The 11,992-nt window shown below is 59.2% G+C and overlaps 1 long non-coding RNA gene across 1 annotated transcript; it reads right to left on the bottom strand.

Moving 5' to 3' along the window:
- Positions 1 to 5,310: 5,310 nt before the first annotated feature.
- LOC149914728 (uncharacterized) lies at positions 5,311 to 11,550 on the bottom strand. Its single transcript, XR_016460255.1, has 3 exons — positions 10,832 to 11,550; positions 7,035 to 7,234; positions 5,311 to 5,877 (listed from the first exon to the last, which is right to left on the bottom strand). It is a non-coding gene; the product is annotated as an uncharacterized LOC149914728 (long non-coding RNA).
- Positions 11,551 to 11,992: the final 442 nt, after the last annotated feature.

The following is an 11,992-nucleotide window of genomic DNA, read 5'->3' as shown; positions in this document are numbered from 1 at the left end:
GCGTGCGCCCCGGCCCGCCCCGCGCCCCCGCCCCCGGCGCGCCGGGCCCCAGCGCAACCACCCCCCCCCCCTTCTCCTTTCCTCCCTCCCTCCCACCGAACGACTGAGCGGAGGCGCGAAGCCACGCCCCTTTTGACTCCTCCCTCCTCCGTATATCCTTCCGCCGCTCTGAGTGTTTGAGGGCTCGGCGATGGGAAGGGGTTGTTGGAGGCCGCGCTTTGAGCTGCGTGGGGGAGGAGTGGGGGGAAGGGGAGGGGTGGGAGTGGTTTTTGTGAGGCTGAGCGTTGTTTGTGTGGGGAAGGGTGGGACTATGTTTTACGGCGGAGGGAGACGGAGAAGGCCTCGCACTCGTAACCGGAAGATGGACTGGCGAGCCGCAGGGAGTTATCCAATAGAAAGCCTCGGCGCTCTGAGCGGCGGGTTATGCAGCCAACCGGAGAGCGCGTTTCTCACGCCCCGCCCACCGAGCAATGCGCCGTTTGGGGGCGGCCGCTGGTTCGTGTCGCCGCCCGCACCGCCCGCGGAGTTCGTGCGGGCGGGCGGGCGTTTGTTGCGCTGCGCTCGTTGTTCGGGCCGTTACCGTGCGCGCTCCCGTATCTCTCCTCAGCCCCAACCATTCGTGGTTCCCCGAGTCCAAACCGCCCTTCTCGGCTTGTCCCGCAGAGCTGTGCCCCTCAGGGATGGCCGCACTTCAGCTCAGCCCTTCACCTGTGCTGTGTGCGCTGATAGAAGGCAACGAAACCTTCCCCTCACGCAGCTCCATCCTCCTCCCTTCCCTGTCAGCAATGGCGATTAAACCTCAGAGCTGCTGCCTTCCCCTGCACGCACCTCACCGTGTGCGTTTCACACCCCAAAGTTTGGCTGCAGCTGCAGTGGAGCCTTTTTTCATAGGCCTGCTGCAGTGCTGGGGGCTGCAATGATGGAGCTGCAATGGTGGGAGCTGCAGTGCTGGGGGCCGCAGTGCTGGGGGCTGCAGAGCTGTGGGTTGCACAGCTGGGAGCTGCAGTGCTGGGGGATGCAGTGCTTGGGGCTGCAGTGCGGGGGCTGCAGTGCTGGGGGCTGCAGAGCTGTGGGCTGCAGTGCTGGAGCTGCAATGGTGGGAGCTGCAGTGCTGGGGGCTGCAGTGCTGGAACTGCAGTGCTGGAAGTGCAGTGTTAGGGGCTGCAGAGCTGTGGGTTGCAGAGCTGGGAGCTGCAGTGCTGGGGGCTGCAGTGCTTGGGGATGCAGTGCTGTGGGCTGCAATGCTGGAGCTGCAGTGCTGGAGCTGCAATGGTGGGAGCTGCAGTGCTGGGGGCTGCAGAGCTGTGGGTTGCAGTGCTGGGAGCTGCGGTGCTGGAGCTGCAGTGCTGGGGGCTGAAATGCTGGGAGCTGCAGTGCTGGAGCTGCAATGGTGGGAGCTGCAGTGCTGGGGGCTGCAGAGCTGGGGGCTGCAATGCTGGAGCTGCAATGGTGGGAGCTGCAGTGCTGGGGGCTGCAGAGCTGGGGAATGCAGTGCTGGGGGCTGAAATGCTGGGAGCTGCAGTGCTGGAGCTGCAGTGCTGGGGGGCTGAAATGCTGGGGGATGCAGAGCTGGAGCTGCAGTGCTGGAGGCTGCAATGCTGGAGCTGCAGTGCTGAGGGCTGGTGATGCTGAAGGGCAAATCATTGCCTCATGAAGCACACCTGGAGCTGCAGGAACGCAGCTGTCCCGCAGGGCTCATGGCAGAGCTCCAAGAGTGAGCTTTGCTGCAGTAGGCTGAGCAGATCCATGCAAGAGTGGCGCAGAGGTTGCTCCTAAAGCCAAAACCCCTCCTGGGGCAGCAGACCCAAGCAATGGCCCTTGGGTTTTGGCCTTGGGAGGGATGCTCGCTGCTCCTCACCCAGCAGAGCTGTGGATTTTCTGCTCTGGGCATTCCCCTGCATTGTGTTTTTGTCTGTGCATGGGTGGATGGCAGCTTGCTGTGGGCCGGGCCGTATCCCAGGGCTGGAGCTGTTGTCCCCTCCATGGGTGACTCCTGGAGCTGCCACTTTTGGGGCCACTTTAGCCCCAATCCACCACCAGAGCAGGGAGGGGACAGGAGAGACACCAGTGGGGTGGCAAGGAGATGGGGGCACAGAGGGGACAAAGGGGCTCGGATGCTCCAGGAGCTCACACACTGGATCCTGGTGACTTTAAGCAACGAGCTGGGCTTCATATTTGCATTTAGTCACACTGTGAGTCAGACATTCCAGCCCCGGCTGCCGAAATACCTCAGCTCTGACTCCTTATTTCCCACTGCAACCTTTTTTTTTTTTTTTTTTTTCCTCTTTTTTCCCTCCTCCTTCTCTTTCCCTTTCTCCTCTTTTTCTTCCCTTTCTCACCTTTTTTTTCCCTTTTTTTTTTTGTCCTCACCCTTTTTTTCAGCTCTGCCCTGTGTTGAAGGCAGATTGAGGTCCTGGGGCACACGGGGAGATGTGAGGACAGGGCTGACTGGGCATCAGGGGCTGCATTTTCCCTATTGCAACAGGGAGTTGGGTCCCATGGGGAACCCCTGACAGAGTGGGGTCCAGCAACAATGGTGGGCAAGTGGAGAACACACCCTGAAGCCATCGGCATGGCAGCAGCCTGAGCAATGGGGGGGGTGCAGGATGGGACCCCCACCCCCTGGACACCTCAGAGAGGGGGGCTGGGAAGGAGCTATGTGGAGTATTTGGAGAGAAAGGCGGTTCTGTGCTCGGTTTCCTGAATGATGCATTCCACATGGGGTTGCATCACGCACAGCTGTTACATCACTTTAGCCAGGAAATTTAAAACAAGTGGTCTGGGCTGGAAATGAGAGGGGGGGGGGTTAATTATTATTTATGGACAACAGCGACAACAGAGAGAAAGGAAAAAAAGCCTCAAAACACTTTTTTTTTTTTTTTTCTTTCCTTCCTGTTGTTGTTTTTGTTTTTGCTTAAGAAACAGAACAAAACCCCAAGCCTGCCCCTCCCTCCATTCCAGTTGCTTTGTCCCCAGCTCCTGCCCTATGTGATGGCTGTGGCCTTGGGGCTCCTGCTGGCCATTCAGGGACCTTATATCCTTGGGGATGTAGGTCCCCATGGGTGTCCCCTCCATCCTGGCCTCCCCCATCCCAAGGGGACAACCCCATCCCAACCATGGGATATCAGTGGGACAGCACTGACCCTTCTCCAGCCCATTTCCCTCTTTCTTTCCTGTCTATGGGTACCACTGTGTGCCCTTCCTCCCATCACAGCCCTCATCTTCCTCCCTTCCCTCTACAGGTGCAGCGTGGTGTGGGGCGGAGGGTTGAAATGGAAACTTCAGAGGGGGGGAATTTTATGTGTGCAAAACCCTTTTGCTTTGTGCAAATGGTGAAAAATGCAAAAAACCATTCATCAAAACATCAACCCGGTGCTGACAAACCCTCCAACCCCTTTGGCTCGGGGGTGGGGGAGATGACAGTGAGCTGTGCCACAGTCTGACCCCTCCAAGATGCCACTTCTCTTTTGAATGGTGACTTTTTTTTTGTTGGTTTATTTTATTTTATTTTATTTTTCTTTCCCAGCCCATTGCAGCCTTGTGGTCTCGGAGTTGGGTGGTCCCCAAACTGTGACTTTCAGATGCTGTGATGATGAGGTGGTGAGGATGCCTTCATCCTCCCCAAAGCGATACCCGGAGCGCAGCACCTGCGGATGCTCCGTATCCTCCCTATTGCCATCCCTCACGGAGGGATGGAAAACCTGCTTTCAAATAAACAACAACAAAAGAAACACGTAGGTCTGTGAGAGAGCTCTTGGGGCGGAAACACGGCGTCCCCAACCCCAGCAGGGCCCCCCCCTCCCCCCCACTGCATCACGCAGTGCCTGCAGCCCAGGATAGCATCCGCCCACAGGCAGGAAACCCGCGGTGCTTTCGCCTGCGTGGGGGCTTGGGGAATCTCCTCGGAATGGAAAGAAGTTGCACCCCCGTACCCAGCAGTGCCTGGGTGGGGAGAACCTCAGGGTGCATGGGAGGGACAGCACGGGGTTCCCCCTGATGCTGTGTTTTGGGGTGGTGAGCTCTGCCTGGAGGGGTGTGCTGACCTCGAAGGGATATGGGGAAGAGAGGAAGGGTGGATGGGGACCTGATGGTTGTCATGGGGATGCAGTGATGTCTATGGGTGCTCTGCCTGGGATGTGGGTGCTCCTCGTGGCTGGGACAAGGCTGACACTGCTCTGCCTGCATTTCTGCTGCCCTGGAGCATGGCTTTGGGTGGTGGGCGAGCATCAATGGGTGAGAAACTCCTTTTCTTCTCTGCCTCTGTGTTTTTCCTCCTCCTGGCTCAGGGAGGTGGCCTGAGCCCCTCTGCGGAGCACTCAGGGTAATGATCAAGCAGAGGCATGAATGGGTGGGGGGCACCAATCAGGGGGTCACAGCCCCATGGGAAGCACAGCACCAAAGTGAAAACAGCACTGTGGTGGGTGAAGCTCAGAAAAGCGCCTGAAAATGGAGAATTCCAGAGCTTGGAAGAGTCAGGCACCCCATGGGGACACAGGGACCTCGGTGCAGAGGGGGCAGAGCACAAAGCTGGTGGCTTTTGGGGACCCAGTGGGGGATTTCCCTGCTGTACCCACATTTCTGAGTGGGTTTTATGCTCTCATGTCAAGTTTCAGGAGGAATAGAAACCGCCCTGGTGAGAACTCAATAGCTACAGCCATGGGATGGGGAGAGCCCTATTGCAGTGGAAGCAGGATCCGGCCCCAAAACCCCATATGGAGGGGTTACAGACTCACTCCTCAGCAAGGGGCTAAGGCTGGCTGTGGGCTGGCATAACACGAGCCCACATCTCAGAGCAGAGGATGCTGCAGGCTGGGGGAAAACTGTGGCCCCAAATCATTTCTTGTGGGGTTTAGGGATCCCACCCTCACTCTGCATCATGCCAGGCTGCAGCTGTGTCCCCACTGTCCCAGCCCTGTTCTCTTTCGCTTCCCTGGTGCCAACGCATGCGTGGGAGGGGGGGGGACCTTACAGCACGGGTGAAATTAGAGCCTGGGAACCCCATGGGCTCACGTCACTTTGGTGAGAAGGAGGAGAAACAGAAAGTCCTGGGAGGGCTGAGATATTGTGGGGAGATGCTTGGGGGGCAGCCTGGGGGGGCTGCATCCCTATTGGCATCTCCAGGTCCCTGCACCCCAAAGCCACCCCTGAGCCAACCTCCTCCACTCGCAGCGTTTTGGGGCCGGGGGGGAGGGCACAGGAAGGCAGCTTAACTGCAAGCATGGGTGAAATGTAGGGCAGCCCCATCTGTCAGGCTGCTCCTGCTTGGATCCGACTGCAGTGCCTCCCCCCCCCCCCCCCCCCCGCATCCCATCCATCCCCTGCATCCCATCCATCCCCTGCATCCCTCCCACCTCTGCATCCCCCTCACCCCCTGCATCCCTCCCAGTCCCTACATCCCATCCCGCTCTGGGGTGGTTTGTACAGGCACAGAGCACTTATTTGGGTACTGAGGGGAGGGGGGATTATCCTTATTGAACCCTGGTTGTCCCCATTGATCCCGTGGATAACCCCGTTGTTCCCATGGACAGCCCAATCCCAGGCTCTCCTCCAACACTCCCCCTATTTTGGGGCGCTTTCTCCTCATTTGTGGTTTTGGGAAAACTCCAGGACGGAGATTTAGGGGCATTCACAATGCTTTTACTCAAAACTGAGTGCCTCGGGAAAACACCAACCCCATGATAGAAACCCAAACTCTTTTGCCCCACAGATCTCCTGCAGAGGGACGGCTCTATGACACACACAGCACTTGGCTCACAGTGTACCAATAGGCAAAAAGCAGCACAGAACCCTCTGCCCCAACACCAGCTCTGCTTGGAGCTCCGTGCTGAACAAAACGGTGCCGTTTCATCAACCCAAAGTCGAAGGACAGAAATGTGCCTGAAATTAAAGGATGCACTGCTGTGTGCGTGTAGCCCGGCACGGCGGGGGCACGAGGTTTGCTGTGACCTCAGTTTAACTTGGCAGCCGTCAGACAGTTTTATCTTATCTCTGCATCACACTGCGTGTGTGGAGCGAGCGGGTGCCAAGTGAGCGGCGTTCCCCAGCCCCATGTGCTGGGGCACTGTGCTCCTGCTCTAATGCATGGGGCCAGGGGGGTTCTCATCCCCATCCTCACCCCATTCCCATCTCATTCCCACCCCCATCCCCATCCTCATCCCATCTCCATCTCGTCCTCACCACCATCTTTATCCTCATCCCCTTCTTCACCCCATCCCCCTCCCCCTTCTCATCTCACCCTCACTACCATCCCCATCCCCATTTCATTCCCATCCCCACCCTCATCTTCATCCCATCCCATTCCCATCCCCATCCCCATCCCCATCCTCATCTCCATCCTCATCTCCATCCTCATCCTCATCCTCATCCTCATCCCATCCCATCCCATCCCATCCCATCCCATCCCCATCTCATTCCCATTCCCATCCCCATCTCATTCTCATCTCATTCCCAACCCCATCCTTGTCCCATCCCATCCCCATCTCATCCTCATCCCCATCCTCACCCCATCTCACCCTCACTACCATCCCATCTCATCCCATCCCCATCCCCATCCTGATCCCTATCCCATCCCATCCCCATCTCATTCTCATCTCATCTCATTCCCATCCCCATCCCCATCCTCACCCCATCCCCCTCCCCCTCCCCATCTCATCCTCTCTGCTATCCCCATCCTCATCCCATCCTCATCCCATCCCCATTGCCACCCTTATCCTCATCCCCATCCTCACCCTGTCCCCATCTGCACCTCAACCTCACTACCATCCCCATCCTCATCCCATCCCATCCCATCCCATCCCATCCCATTCCATCCCATCCCATCCCATCCCATCCCATATCCATCCCATCCCCATCTCATCCCCATTGTCACCCTTATCCTCATCCTCACCCCATCCCCATCTTCAGTCCCATCCCAATCCCACCCAATCCCATCTCCACCCAATCCCCATCCCCACAGCATCCCCCCCCACAGAAGGGAGATGGGATGCAGGCACCCTCCTGCCCCTATCTCCATATGGTGATGTTGCTGGGGGTACCCAGGGCTGTGAGTAGCACGGATGGGATGCTTGGGGCAGTCTCCAATGCTTGGATCTGATTCCATTGCCACACATCCCATTGCTCCCATAAGAAAGCACTGATGCAAAAGGTGCTCCAACAGGAGGACGTTCCCCTCATTTCTGTCTCACTGCTTTCCCTCTCTTGGTGGCTTTCAAAAGCAAAATTGGCATTCTTTCCCCTGCAACAGAGAAAGGAGATGGGGAGCTCAAGGAAAGCAATCCCCACTCCATGCTGTTAGCTCTGCCCTATGCTACGTCCCCACAAACCACACGGGGAGGATGCTGGATTTGTCCTTTATTTCCCTGCAGCACCCTCAGCCCTCACTGCGCCCTGTGGTTTCCCTACCTGCCCCAGGAGGCCCAGGGATGGGGACGGCACTGCAGGCAGGATGTCACCTTAAACCTCAAGAGGGGGAGGGTGGTGTGGGGGGGGGTTGCAAGTCACCCTTTGTAAACATAGGGGCTGCTTTACTACCAACCTCTTCCACAGCCGCATTGGGATCCCATGTCCCCATGGGGAAGGGGGTGGTGGTGACACAAGGACATCCCCCTTCCCTTGGGGCCAGCACTCTGACCCTCCTGTCCCACCCAGATGCGGGGACACCGTGACCCCACAGTGCCTGGGTGAGGGAGGGCTTTGTTTTAGGGCCATCAATTCAGCTCCAGCTGCAGCTCTGTGTGTGCAAGAGATGGGCTGAGCTCTCTTTGCCAGAATTCACCACTGCAAAAGGGGGAAAGCCCCCATGGGTGCACGCACCCACCCTGCGCCAATGCCCTGTGGATGCATGCACCCCTGCAGCACCCACGTGTGCCTGCACCCACGAGGTGCCCCTCTCTCCAGGAATGGGGCACTCAAGGTACCCCCCCACCTGCACCCCTCCCCACCCCATTGCTGACTTCAATGGGGATGTGCAGCTTTCTGGCTCTGCAGGTGTGTGTGTGGGGGGGGGGGGGGGGCTCAGTGCAGTGGGGGGTGGGGGGGGCTGGGGAGTGCAGCATTGGGGGGGTGATGGGTTGTGTATTTTGTAAGGCACACAGACACTGCTATGGGCATGGGATGGGGATGGGGATGGGGATGGGGATGGGATGGGGATGGGGATGGGGATAGAGATGGGGATGGGGAAGTGAAAGGGGAAGGGGATGGGGATGGGGATGGGGATGGGGATGGGGATGGGGATGGGGAAGGGGAAGGGGAAGGGGAAGGGGATGGAGATGGGGATGGGATGGGGATGGGGATGGGATGGGGATGAGGATGAGGATGGGGATGGGATGGGGATGGGGATGGGGATGGGGATGGGGATGGGGATGGGGAAGGGGAAGGGGATGAGGATGGAGATGGGGATGGGATGGGGATGGGATGAGGATGGAGATGGGGAAGGGGAAGGGGATGGGATGGGGATGAGGATGAGGATGAGGATGAGGATGAGGATGAGGATGAGGATGAGGATGAGGATGAGGATGAGGATGAGGATGGGGATGGGATGGGGATGGGGATGGGATGGGATGGGGATGATGGGGATGGGGATGATGGGGATGAGGATGGGGATGATGGGGATGAGGATGAGGATGAGGATGGGGATGGGATGGGATGAGATGGGATGGGATGGGATGGGGATGGGATGGGGATGGGATGGGATGGGGATGGGGATGGGAATGGGGATGGGATGGGATGGGATGGGGATGGGATGGGGATGGGATGGGGATGGGATGGGGATGGGAATGGGGATGGGATGGGATGGGATGGGGATGGGATGGGGATGGGATGGGGATGGGGATGATGGGGATGGGGATGGGGATGGGGATGGGGATGGGGATGGGGATGGGGATGAGGATGGGGATGGGGATGGGGATGGGGATGGGGATGGGGATGAGGATGAGGATGAGGATGAGGATGAGGATGAGGATGAGGATGAGGATGAGGATGAGGATGGGGATGGGAATGGGGATGGGGATGGGGATGGGGATGAAGGTGAGGAGGATGAAGACAAGGATGAGGACAACGAGGATGAGAACGAAGGTGAAGATGTTGAGGACAAGGATGAGGGTGAGGATGAGGGCAGTTCTTCTGGGGACAGCAGCTGCCACCCACCCTGTCCCTTTCCAGCCCTGCCTTCCACCCCCAGTCCCCATCAGCACAGGGCAGGGAGGTCTCTTCCCCCCTGGGGGTGTCCCAGGATGTGGACCAGCTCATCTCCAACCCTTTGGTCACCCTCCCCACTATGGCACGGGGCCATGGGAAGGGACTGAGGCTTCGAGCGAGAAAACAAAAACAACCCAACAAATTCTTTTTCTTGCCTCGACCACAGAGGTGCCAAAACGAAGCCGCTTTCCTCCCCTCCAACCCCCCCCCCTCCCCAACCTGCTGCCTCCACCACAGCAATGACAATGACAGCTGCAGGGGTTGCGGGCGTCCCTTCCCCCTTCTTCCGCACCCATCCATCCCCCCATCTCCCCATCCTCCCCTACAACCTCTTACAACCCCCTACAGCCCCCCGCAGCCCCCCGAGCCTTTCGGCTGACATTTGAAAAATGCCAGGCTGAGATGGGAGACGGCAGCTGCAGGGTGGCACGCGGCCAACGATTGCATTTTGGGTGCGTTTCGGTTCGTTTTCCGCTCGCGTGAAAGGGGAAAGCTGCACCCCCTCCTTCCACAACCCACCCCCATATCAAAGCAGAGGGTTTGGAAGTCTTTGCTGGGGGTCTTTGGTGGGATGGAGGTGGTAAATAGGGGGCTGACCCGTGTGGTGTCCCGCTGGTGCCTGTTTGACTTGCCGTAAGGCACGGTGATGCCCTGCTGTCATGTTGTGGATCTGGGGTCACCCGTGGGGAGGGATGGACAAAATGCTGTTTGTAGAGGGTGAGAGGGGGCATCTTGGGGGGCTGAGGCACTGTGTCCCTATATGTGTCCCTATATGCTGGGGAGGGTGCTGGGTTCCTGCCTCGTATTGCAGACCCATCAGGACGCACAGCACCAAGTGAAAGCCACTCTTTTTGGGGTGTCCCCATCCCTGCTGGGACACCACAGAGATGGAGGCAGCCCCAGCGCAGGGCTCGGGGTTGGCATCACCTTGGGGACATCACTGATGCCCATTGGACACAGCATGGAGGAGCAGAAGGTGCCCCACAGGTACTCCATCCCCTGGTGCCACCACGCCTTGGGATGGCACACAGGATGGGGACGTTTTGCCCTCTGCCCTCCTCCATCCAAGGGACAGCAGCACGCAGCAAGGACGGCCCTTCGTTCCTCATATTTTATATTCATGTAAGCAACATAAATCCGCCTGGCTGCTCTTTCCCTGACAATAGAATTCATTATGATGGAAATATCCTCCGGAGGACTGCGGCTTAATTACCTCCTGATTTGCATTTTTGCATATTAATGACTGTAAAGCTGCTAATTTTGCTGCATTATTTTAAAGGCGACGCCGCCCCGCTCCGTTCCTGCCGTTTCCTTTCTCCGTATCACAGCCAGAGCTGCCCAAACTCTGCAATCCCGACCCCAACCCCACGTCCCATCTCCGTCCCACTCCACTATGGGATGCGCCAACCCATCCCCACCAGCACGGTGCCCTCGTTCTGCTCGGGCTGCCCCGTGCCGTGGGATGTCCCCACGCGTCCCAAAGATGCTCCCAGCCCCGGGTTGAGCGTTGGGCCGCCCGCGTCCCCTATGAGAGCTTCCATTGTTCTGATGGCGGCTTTTGGGGCAGCGGTGTCACCGCGCGTTACTTCCACTCCGTGGCTCCAACCGCAACAGGAGGAGGAGGAGGGGACCTCACCTCCCCCCTTCACCACCAGCCACCGAGCTGCCATCGTGTCCCCAAGCACCGGAGGGCGGCGTTGGGCACGGAGATGCGTCCCTGAAATAAGGTGCGCTGGGAGGAGGGATGTGGGGTGATGCTTCAGTCCCCATCCCAAACCCACACCGTGTGTCTCCGGTGACCAACCCTGCCACCAACCCTGACGCTGACTCGTCCTCCCGGGTGCCACCAAGGATCGCGCACAGCTCCCAGTGCCACACAAGGCAGGATGCTGAGTCCTAGGCAATGGAAGCCTTTCTTTGGGGCTGGGTGGTGGGGGAAGCCCCCCATTCAGATGTCCCCAAGGGCTGCCTGCTGTCCCTCCAGCTGGTGGGACCTGGTGGGACCTGCCTGGGGAGGGTGAGGTCCCCATCCCCACTAGGGGACCAGTGGTGTGGGCAAGGCAGGCAGTGAGGTCTCAGGGGTGAGGGCACAGGGACAGGGCTGGGGACAGTGAGACGGTCTGAGTTGGGCTGGAGGATAAGGATAGGGACGGGGCTGTGTTTGCGGATTGGAACAGGGAAAGGGGAAGGGATGGGGCACAGGGTAGAAACGGAGCAGCGTTGGGGACAGGGACAGAACTGGGGTCGGGGAGCGGGGCGGCTTTAGGGCGGACGGAGCCGCGTTTTGGGGCTGCGGACGGGGGTTACAGCGCCACCTGGCGGACAGAAGCGGAACTGCGGGGCGGGGGGCTCTGCGGGACCGCTGGGTGCGGGATGGGGTGCGGGGCGGGGGGACCGGGGGGGGGATTTAGGGATCTCTAGTAGCGCCCAGCGGGTGCGTAGGGCTGGACCCCTTTAGTGCCCCCCAGCCTGGCACCTCCACGGACTCCCTGCTCACGATGGGTTTAGGGTGCATTTAACCCCCCCAAAAGGGGGGTCAGAAACAGTGCCCCCAACCCTGCGTCTTTCTTTTTCTCGACCCACCCCTCCCCGGGGGGGGGGGCTACACCTGGCACTCCGTGTCTCGCCCCCCTCTCACAGCTTTACTGTGTCATCCCCAGGGATGTCACCGCCGGGGGACACTGAGGGACGGGGGGGGGGGGGCGAAGGGAGGGGGCAGCCGGACCCCCCCCAAGAGGCGGCGGTGGCAGCGGGACCCGGAGAAAGGGCAGTGAGGGGACAGCGCTGCCCACTAGAG

Source organism: Phasianus colchicus, chromosome 28, assembly GCF_987193195.1.
Source record: "Phasianus colchicus chromosome 28, bPhaCol1.hap1.1, whole genome shotgun sequence".
In the NCBI taxonomy this organism is placed as follows: Eukaryota; Metazoa; Chordata; class Aves; order Galliformes; family Phasianidae; genus Phasianus; species Phasianus colchicus.
The sequence above is the reverse complement of the archived record's forward strand: the minus strand, read 5'-3'. Positions and strand labels throughout refer to the sequence as shown.